Below are 10,462 nucleotides of genomic sequence, written 5' to 3'. Positions count from 1 at the left end.
TTGTGTAAAAGTAATAGGAAGGGACTAAAATGATTATTATAGTCCCTACAATTTCGAAGGGACAGGGACTAATAAGATCATGTGTTACGACTCTTTTTTATGAAAGGACTATTTTCCCAAAATAAAGTTTTTTTTTGGGGGGTTTTTTCCTCTGCTTTTGACAATATGTCTTGTTTTCCATTGAACTAGTGGTATGTTGGAAATAATACTGAGAGGGAGGGGGGGGTGAATCAGTATTATCAAGTCAATAAATCTTTTTCATTTCCATACTTAGATTCATATACACTACTTAAGTTAATGGAACCCGCGTGTATACGCAACTGTGTCTAATGCAACTAGCGTATATCCAGAATACTTATGATTCAGTTAATCCATTAAATTTTGATCTTTAGTTAGTGCACTAGAACTTCATTAACCATACGTATAGTAAGAAGGTGCAGTAAAACAGAACAGATCATCACACACAAGAAGCACACATGAACACCATGATATAAGGTGGAAACCCAATGTGGGTGAAAACCACATGCTGCAAGTCGTCTCTATCTTCTTTCAATAAGATACTTAATTTTACAATATTTTGTACTGGTGCAGTCCTTTACCAGTACGCAGGTTGCAACCTGCAGAGGGCTACAACCCTCTCTTGTTTTCAGACTCCCTTGGATGGGAGCTACAACCCCCTTAGCTCTTGTACTATTTGATCCATTTACTAGTACGTAGGTGCCTACCTACTGAATGCTCCAATCTTCACTCATTCTCTAGCTACTACTGGAAGGGAGCTTCTACCCCCTTAACTCTTGTACTAGCTGTTGTACTAGTATGTAGGCGCCGGCCTACAATATTATTTCAACCTCTAGGGACCACATTTCATACATTTTCAGACTGGATACTCCTGAAGCACAACACTATAATCTGAAGGCCACGTTTCATCAAATTTTCATACTGGACCCATAAATATCATTGAAGCACAAAACAATTAATACACTGAAACCCTGTCAACAACACAGTCACCAGAACACAGAGCAGAACACTGAACTCTGCAACAATATTCAGAACCAATTGTATCATCAAAATCATGCATCAGAGTGCATACGCTACTTGGAAGTGCTGAACCAGTGTGTATACGCAACTTCACCAAGGTGAACTAGCGTATATGTCATTAATTACTTATTCATAACTTCGATGCACTTCCTGACTTCAGACATACCCAGATCATTACATATACAAGGATAATATATGTGTTAGCATCTAGATCTAGTCCATCAGATCACATAAATATGAGTCATTATGATCTTGATCCAATATTAGTTCTCATCCATCAATACTGAAGCTAAACACAATCAACCAAACAGGATATGCAGAATACTGACACCATTAAACTGTCTTCAGAACTCATCAACAACCAGAACCACCTGTAGCTTCAAACATCATAGCTCAAATGGTATACGCTGCTACAATGAACCAAACCTGCGTACAGATCTATAAATATTCAATCATGACTTGTAGCGATTTCAAACTTAAGTTATACTCAGTTCAGATCATTACATGCATCATTATACAGATCTAGAATAAACATAATCAATCATATAGAGATAGTTTATTTCAAACCATTTGATCCCGATCTATCCTTAGATCTTGTTCTCCATCAACCGGTGAGATCCCTCCTTAGCTCAGATCAAGCAATGCATCATCAACCCATAACCTGCATACTGGATCTCATTCTTCATCAGATATTCAAGACTTTTTCAATGCACTTGCCTAATGATCTTCTTCTCCTTTTATAGTCTTAGGCCTTGCTCAATACCATGGTCCAAAACCATAACAAACCAATACCATGGACCCAATACTTGGGATCAACACTTCTGACGAGATGCCATGGTCCAAAACCATAGGTTCAAATACCAAGGACTAACTACCACGGACCAAAAGTAATTTCTCCAACATTTACGCGCTTTTCCTTGCATGAAAGTGCGTGTATACGCATACGCGCCTTTGTAACGTCTAACCCGTGTGTATACACGGCTCGGTCATGATGAACCTGCGTATATATATATTTTCTCTTCATCCTTGTAGTCTGATCATCAAAACCTTGCTGTTGACTTGTTGTACTATGATCTGTCATCTGTGTGATTTGCCATCAAGGACAACACTTGTCTCATAATGCCAACATGGTAATCATAAATTCGGTGATATTGAAATGATAGAAAAATATTAACATAAATAAACATTACATGGCATTGTCTAACCATTATATGTTTTAAATTTTTTGGCATCCAACAAAAAGGTTTTTGGTTAAATCTTGAACTTTTTTCTTTAAAATCGATTTTTATTACACATATGGATCCAAAACTCAAAAAATTGCTGAAGTATTGGGATTGTAGGGAGTTTTCCTATCAAATTCTATTGAAATTAGACTAGAAAATATTCCAAAAAAATCTCTAAAGCATATAACAGATAGACTAAGACATATTCACTTTAAAATTAAATGACATTGAGAGATACAGATAAATATTTGATTCACTTTTGATTTATTATAGTATCACTAGCCAGGTAAGCATTATTAAATTTTTTAATTGCCTATTATCTTAGGTTTTTGATAAATTTTACGAATTTTTTTTAATGATTATGTGAAAATATATTGAGTATAAAAATGAGAGTATTTTTAAAATAAGAATAATACTTTAAATTACATGGTTTAGTAGTTAAAGTAATAATGTTTATTGGATAGAGTGGTGCATTTTATAGTCTATTATGAGAACAATGTGCTCAACATGGAATTGACATGTGCCCTTTTCATTAATATTACAACTTAGTATGAAAGAGGTGGTAAAAATGTTTCTCTTTTTTTTTTTTGTAAATTGATTGTATTGCCTACAAAATTCAAGTTACGTAACTGATTGACAGAGTTGACAGAGTACTGATCTCACTCGACCATGGTGAGGGCCAAAGCCAAAGACTAGTATTGGATAAAACTATGAGGCTACAAAATAGTAAACCAATAAAACGATCAACAGAGAAAACCAAACTAAAAAGCTGAAAAAGCCTTTGCATGACATTCAATTCAAGAATCTAAATAAGTCATGGGATTTGGGTCTTATTCCCTCATACTAGGATACTTGTTAGTCTTGAAATCACAATGGATATGATTTTCGATGTGGGATAATCAAGCATCCAATATGTCTAATTTGTCCTACATTTTCCATTGATTGTGCTGAAGATCATTCAAGAAGGAGATGCTATAGTTCATGTCCTCATGTTTTTCCCACAGGAATTGACCCAACAATGTCTAAAACTTCCAACAGAGAGTGATTGATTGCACATACTAATTCCTTCTTCCCCTAGTGTGTCTAGGGTCATGAATCCAATGTGAAACCTATTATACTAGTTCAAAGTCAGATTGTGTAAAGAATTCTTTATAGACCCAAGTCTCCAAATTTTAGATATCATCATGAGTGTTGTGAGGAGAGACTGCATGGAAGGTTGCAACCGCTTCCTATGCTTTCACCTCCACACAGGATCTACTAGGCTAATCTCTACCCCCTACTTTGCGATGCCCTCGATTATTTTGAGGAGGCATACTGACTCTTGAGACAAGTAGGACAAGAGTAATATACAAAGATAACCACCCCCTCTTCCACAGACTATAAATACACAAGCTCTTGTCTCTCAAAATTAGAGTTACGTAAACACCCTATGGGGCAGTACCACCTCTGACATCTCTTGACGATACAACTATCCAATGCAACCTTTGACCACTAGTCTAAAACCATGACTCCCAAGACAACAAACTACCCCACAACATACACACATATCCTCTATAAAGCAAATGAATTACCTGAGCATAGGCAAATATTTGATCCCCATGTCAAAGGCAAGGTAAAAACACCAAGGAAGCATTGAGAAGATTATGGACCTAACCCACAACATCAAAAAGCAAGACACTATGAGGATAACCAATAGTAGGAAATACTAAAGCACAAAGCCAAAGGGGGAGAATTACTCGATGATGGAGGGGCGTACCTAGATGGAATGCCTGAGTATGGTTACCATTCCCTTTTATCGTTATTGTTGTACCTTGCCAACCCCCTATAAATTCAAAATTGTGCCCCAATTCCACCTTTACTACAAACTGGGTTTCACCTGCACCTTTGGCTATGCATCTCCCACATAAAATCTAGGAAATAGCAGTGTTGTATATTTTAGGAGAAATAGAAAGTGCAGTACTCTAGTTCACATTTTGATTCAATCTACTCCCATCCCTAAAAATAATTTCAACAGAGAGAAGGGGCATATCTCCCACTACATAGTTAATAATATACCATGACATTTTAACCCACCTATCCTTTAAAGTAGGCTCAATGAACTCTCCAAAATCTAGAATTCTATGTATTGAATTAGCATGATATTATTCAAATGAGGCCACCCCCTCTAATTTTTTGTGAAGGTTGGTGGGGTGACAAGAACCCGCCCCCTTGATCCCATTTTCCCGATGATGCTCCACCCCACATCGAGGATTGATTTCCAGTTTCAAAAATAGGTTTAAATGTATCATCCAAACCCTACATCCCCTCATAGGTCGAAGCTTCATTTAGAAGTAGAGAATTATCGTGAGTTAACGGACTAGCTAGAAATTTGCAACCTAATTCCTATAATGCCTTAAATGAGACGAAAATATGTATCTAAGGTTGTGTTGTAGCAAACAAAACCCACCCATTTTTATTAAATTTTTAATAAAAATGGGCACCCTTTTCATTTTATTAAGTTTTTAATTAAAGCATTCCACCTTTGTTTAATAAAAGGACAATAGGGAAATAAGTTTTAAACTGCACTTGAGATCCTTTTATAAAAACTTAAATTTATTTCCTTATCAGAACGAATGTCATTGGAGTTCCATTATCAGATTTGTTTTATAAAAAATGTTATGAAATGTTAACTCCCCGATCGACCCACTCTCCAAAGTTTTCACTTAGACTTAAAGTTATGTATTGGGCATCTATATTGAAGCTTTTTATTTTGTAAGTTATATTTATAAAACATTACGAAATAATTTTTCTCCTAAGTCTGACTTCCCGATGCTTTCCTTTAATGTTTAATAGATTTCTTTATATCAGGACTTCCAATATCATAAGTGAAAATCAATTGAACCTTCGAAATAATATTCTTGATATTATTAGAACCTTTCTATATCATAACCTTTTAAAATGAATGTTATGATGTACCATCTCTGAAATTTTAACTCCCACTGCCCATTTTTTAAGTTTCAAGTATTCTATTTCGAATGATTCCATTTCAGGAATACGCATTTCATAATCGCTATTTTATAACACTTTTGAAAAATGAACCTTCCAAAAAATTCTTGTATTCCATATATTTTATTCATTAGAGGTTACTTATTTTGGGACTCATCTTTCATAACCTTTTCATTTAAGAGATTTTCATTTCGGAAAGTGAAATATCGAAAGTCTATTTTAAATTTCTCTCTGATATATCACTCCCAAAATAAGACATGGAATTCTTCACATGGATTCCCATATGTTAATGGTGCCAGACCCACAAACATTGAAGGGATCTCCCTAGTATGAAGTCCCAACTAGACCTCACACTATTTGGTGTAGGAGCCCCATCTGGCATGATGGCCTGATTTCCATTATATTAAAGGTTTTCCTTAGCTCTTGCTTGTCAGCACATGAGAGTGGTCTGCTTTTCCTTCGAAAAACGAGGTTTGCGTGCCTGGTGAGTGCTATGTGTTACTTGTGTCAAGATTCTTTCACCACTGAGGGAGAGGGTAAAAGTGAGTCTCAAGTTGAAAGGGAATAGTCCCAACTCTATCAGAGACACTCAACACAGTAGGAAATGCGAAGCTTCCTGTGGAGTATTCCACAAAGATGTAGCAATCACAAACACAAGGTGAACAGATAGCATGTAGAACACCCAGCGGAATAGTCCACATGAGTGCGATGGTCATTATAAAAAGTTTATGAGAATGGTTTTTTCGAGTGTCCGGCGGGATAGCCCACATGGGTGAGACAAAATTAACAACCTATACAACACATTTTCATAGGCATACATATTAGAAAAACCAAAATAGTTAAATTGTCTTAATACAGGTTAAAGCAACATGCCTTACAAGTGTCCAAAGAATAGTATTACAAAGAAATACACTACATGTGTGAAAACGTGTTGGCCTTCTTATCAGGCTTCTGAATTAAGCGAAAGTTCCAAGACACATCGGTACACCATTGCATCACTAACCCCAATAGTGGGGCATTGGAGCCACTTCTCACTCTTCAAAGAAAAGACTAAAGACTCTCAAAGCTATATGGGAGGAGCCAAGGTGAAAATTCTTTTGCATGTACAAATGAGGGGTATATATAGCCAAGGGTGAAACTGACCCTTGTGACTGTTCAACTTCCCTCATGAATATTTGACTTACATGGCTCTTCACTTTACATGTGGGTCTCTTGGACTTCCATGTTACATTACATTGATTATAATAGTATGCCCCACAGTACTGATGTGGCCGAGATGACTCATGACATGAATCGAAACAACAGAGCTGGTGTGTTCATGCTGTTGTTGGTGTCCATGTCAAGCTACAATGTTGCTGAGTGATGGATGTGCTCTTGGTGTATCATAGCTTCACCTTCACATGGCAAGGTGTGCAGAGTCTTCGATGGTCTTTATGTTCTCTTGATGTTGCACATGCATGTCTCTTCTTCGATTGTACTTGGCTTGCTCCATGTGTTCATCCGTTCATGAACACGTCTCCTTGCATGCACTCCTTGTTCATCCCGTTCGTCATCGTGCCATGTCTCATCCATGTACTTGTATCTGCAATCACTCATGATGAGACGAATTGAAATCCAGAAACCTCCTAGTCTACCATGATGCATTATCTTTCAATATCAGGTGCAGGTGACTAGGAGACAGGACAAGGCTCTGAAATTGCGCATAGCACATTTCAAGTTTGGATGCAGACTATGGGCACTATCCATGAAAATTACACAGAGGTCACTGGGAGGCTGAGATGGGAAATCCAGATCAACAGTGACTATTTATGGGATTTGGCTCAGCTGACAGATCCATGCAAATTTTCAAGGGAGACAATGCAGGCAGCAGGGGGAGACTGGCAGTGAAAAGTGTGCATATTCTCGAGGGACACTGGCAGTGGGCTATAGGAGGCTTCTAGAAAAATCTGTGGAGAGCTGGGAAACTAGCCTGCAGGACATCCCTGCACAATTTCTGGGCTGAGCAGGATGCTTGGAGATAGCCCATGAAAACTGCATAGTTTTCAGAAGGAGCAGTAGGTCGACTGACAGGGTGATTGGCTTGCAAAACTGCACAATTTTTTAGGGCAGTGCAGTGATAGGTACGGGGATTTTTCTGGAATTTCTATGTAGTTTCTTCAGTCAGTGAAAGGGGCATGCTTGGCAACTTTTGTGCAATTTTTTGTCAAACTCTCTAGTGACCAAATGAAGGCTTAATGGTGTTGCTTGTGGCAATGCAGATTGAGATGACTTGCTGAGAAACTTTTGCGATGTTCTAGGTGACAGTCAGTTGGATCAACTCTAGGATTGCATAATGCAGACTGCCTGGGAAGCAGCCTCAAGCTCTCTGTAATTCTAGGTAGTAGTAGATGTTCACTAAGGGCTGAGACTGCGCAATGTAGCTCAACAAAGGTCTGACTGTTAGAGGGTGGTTCGGTTGACAGAGTTTCAACAGAATGAACAAGTGTGTGAACGAGTGACTTCATACATGCATGACCTTGTGAACACACACTCAACATGGCTTGATGACAAGACACCTCGAACCATCAAGACAACAACACTAAGTGTGACTGACCGACAGTCAAGCGACAAGCACGACACTTGTGATAGATCATTGAACGACTGCAACGACACTTGTGTGACAGTGCATACAACTTTGTGTGTGAATGTGACAAATGTTTACATAACAAGTACAACTTGTACACACGAAGAGGGACCTTGTGCATAGACAGAACATGGTTGTAGGCATGACATTGTGACGAACATGCTAGAAGATGTCCGGTGAACGATCAAGTGAGGAGGGTGAAAAGACTCAACATGAGGTCATGGGATGAGCCCAAGTGCTTGCAAAAATAAAGGAAAACCCCAAGGAAGGCTCTGAAATTGGATGCGGGCCAAAATTTTGGAGGGTGTTGCAGTTGCTACAACACTTGACGACACATTGGTTGAATTCCAGCTTCTCTGTTTTGGTCCATTGACATCACAGGGCCTTGATATTTCAGGGAGTATTGAATGGTTGTGCAAGTTACTTCAAATTCCCCACTTTACCCATGGATAGAAATGGTTCACCTTTCACCGACTCAGTCAAACACAACAACAAGTTTCATCTTGATCACAGTGTTTCGAAATCGGGAAGGGTAGTTTGGCTTGCGAGTTAAAAATTTTTAGAGTATAAGATTTCATCTCTGGTGTTGCTCCACTGCCAACAGGCCTGGACAGTACCCCGACACACTTTTCTCCACTACTATCGAGCTTATTTAGTACCCTGGTGGAGTTGCATGCTTCACCTCTTTGCACATGAAGCCTTTCTCTTCTTTCGCCTTTGTATTTTTTTTAAGAGGATTGTGCATAGGCACTTATTTATTTTGGGGTAGAAGAGGGATCCCAACTTATCGAGAGCATAAGAGGTTGTTCCTTTAGAGAAGCATGTAAGACCTATGACATAGATTTTCTCATTTAGATTTTCCCCTTCTCCCTTTCTACTAGTTGGATGAGCTTGAACACACAGAGCAAAAGGCTGAGTACAGGCATGGGGTTTCCCAGTGTGGACATAGATTCAAGGTTGGACCCAAGCTTCCCTTACAAACGGCTCATATTTTCCATCAAGACTTCATTGGCTGAAGGTTATAACCAAGCACAAAGAAGAAAGGCGCAAGACTAGCCAAGTGTTGCAGTGTCATAAGACTCTTTAGATCTCAGCCACTTACTCATTCAAAAGCTAGAACTCAGTAGAGGGAAACACTTATTTATGAAACCAAAAATATCATGATACTAAGAAAACAAAACAAAACGAAACAAGAATTTTGAGCGAAGCGAAAAAATAACAAGCAATAAAAAGACTATGTATATTGCACGGGGCACGACCCCGACTTACTGAAAGTAATGTTTGAGATCTTGGTCGTTGATAGGAAGGCTGTCAATCCTCCCATAAAGAGATTGCAAATGGTATGTGTGTGGGCCAAGCTTCTCATGGAAAGTGTATGGACCAATCCATAGGGACTAGAACTTTGTATGTTTGCCTTCGTCTTCATGGGGTTTTCCCACTTCAAGACTAAGTCACCCATGTCAAAGTTAGTGTTCCCTGCAGAGTTCTTATCGAAACATCTCTTGATATGGTTCTGGTGGTGTGTAAATTTTTATTTTTCTTTCATCCTTTCTTCCTACAACTTGTGAAGTGTATCCATCCTATGTTGAACTAGAAGACAAGTCTTGCCTTGGGATTCTTGGGACAATTGGAGTGCAGGAAAGTAGATGTTTGGCGATAGGATGGCTTCTTTCCCATAAACCAAGAAGGATGGAAAAGTATTCAGAGAGGGTTTGTGTGTTACACAGTTAGCCCATAAGGTATTTGTTAAGGTAGAGTGCCAGTTATGCTGCTCAGAGTAAATGGTCTTCTCGATTATGCAGATAAGATTTTTATTCGTGGATTCTACGAGACCATTTCCCTGTGGGTGATAGTTAGATGAGTGTTTCAATGCAATACCATATTTCAATGAAAAATCATAAAGATTCAAAGATGAAAAGTAAGTTTTATTTTCAAACACAAGTGATAATAGAATGCCAAAGTGTGAGATGATATTTTGTTGGAGGAAGCTAACGACTTCTTGGTCATTCACCTGCTTGAGTGGAACTACTTCTGTCCATCACATGAAGTAATCGGTAGTTGTCAAAATGTAGTTGTGTTGTTTTGATGAATGTGGGAAAATTTCCCCGATGATTTCTAGGCCCCATTGTTGGAATGGTTCTGTCACTGCAACAGGGTGCAGCGGGGCCACTGACCTTCATGTTAGGTCAGCGCATCGCTGGAAGACCAAGCACTCACGGGTGTAAGCGTGTGAATCCTTGAATAATGTGGCCTAGTAGAAAATCGTTCACATAACTTTATGTGTAGTGGTGTTTCCTGCAAAGTGGCCCTTGGCTGGTCCATCATGGAGATCATGCACGACCTTCTCTGAATAATGTGTCTCAAGGCACCTGAGCAAGATTCTGTTACTATGCTTTTTGTAAAGCACTCCATGCACCAGTTGATTAGATAAAGCTTTGAGACACAGTTCCCTCTTCTATCTCATGGAGAAGTGAGAGGGAATGGTTCCATGCTCAAGGCACTGGTGCACATCTTCATACCAAGATTTTCCACATGTAGTGGGTGGTGCTCGCTCTACATCATACATTTCGATTTCCTGCTCCGAACCAACGAG

This window comes from Pinus tabuliformis, chromosome 1_1 (genome assembly GCF_031772625.1).
Source record: "Pinus tabuliformis cultivar Carrire ecotype Pingquan chromosome 1_1, CPIR1, whole genome shotgun sequence".
In the NCBI taxonomy this organism is placed as follows: domain Eukaryota; kingdom Viridiplantae; phylum Streptophyta; class Pinopsida; order Pinales; family Pinaceae; genus Pinus; species Pinus tabuliformis.
The sequence above is the reverse complement of the archived record's forward strand: the minus strand, read 5'-3'. Positions refer to the sequence as shown.